Consider the following 1,120-nt stretch of genomic DNA (forward strand, 5'->3'; position numbering starts at 1 on the left):
ATCCTAATGGCTAGAAAGGCCTGGGGCACTCACCTGGCCCCATCCTACCTTTGCTGAGCCCCCACAGACAGTTCCCTACTCAGAGCCAATGTGGTGACAAAACCGCCCTTGTGGTTCTTATTGTGACTGCAAGATGCACCTCAGCAGCAATCATCAGGGTACTTTGAAGGCACAGGTTTATTACTGACAAGTCCTGGAGGCCACACAGCAAGGTTGCAGGAAGAGAGAGAGAGAGAAATCAGGGACTAGGGTTCTGCCTTTATTGAGGTCCAAGGCAGGGTGGTTAGGTGGTAATTAGAGTGCAGGAAGGTGAAAGTGGGGTCATTCATAAGGTCAGTTATCTAGGTTACCCAGAGCTTTCTATAAGGGGAACTTAATGGGTGGGGGAGTCTGGATGCTTTTCTAAGTGTTTAGCTAGAAGCTGTGACATGGCTGGCAATATGTTTATAGGACATGAATCATCTTTGAAAATCAAAATAGCTAATACCGGGCCCTTACACTGCGTTGTTCATAGCAGCCCCTCCCCATGTCACGTGCCCACTAACAGTGCACAAGCACTGTTGCTCCACGTCATCTCCAATACTTGTCATTTACTGCTCTTTTTATAGTGGCCACCCAAATTGTGTAAAGTGGCAGACTCACATTCTGAAGAGCTCTTTAGGTCTACAGAGCAGAGAACAAAGACAGAGCCTTGATCCATGTCTGGATTTTGAATAACAGAGCTCTGAGAAGGAACTTTGCCTAGAGTTGCCCCTTGCCTCCTTAAGACTGGAGCTGGGTGCTGGGAAACGGGTCCTGGTGACTGCAAGGTGACCAGGTGGAGCTGCTGAATGTTAGGGGCTTCAGGTAGGTACTTCTCCACCCCTCTCCAAAAAGAAAGCAAAAGCTTAACCTTAGAACAAAGAAACTAGTATGTAGCGGAACAGGATGCGCTAACCACTACATAACACCTAAGTGAATATTCGGCCAAGTGCTGAGAACTTAAGATATGGTTCACAGAACTCTGAAACAACGACTGTGGGAAGGAATAAATGTGGTTTTTGTGGCAATTCTGCTTAAAAGGAGCTTGCTACCAAGGCTCGGGGAGTCACTGGCAATTGGCAGCCAGGGGCTCCACCGG

Source organism: Cnephaeus nilssonii (assembly GCF_951640355.1).
Source record: "Cnephaeus nilssonii genome assembly, chromosome: 19".
In the NCBI taxonomy this organism is placed as follows: domain Eukaryota; kingdom Metazoa; phylum Chordata; class Mammalia; order Chiroptera; family Vespertilionidae; genus Cnephaeus; species Cnephaeus nilssonii.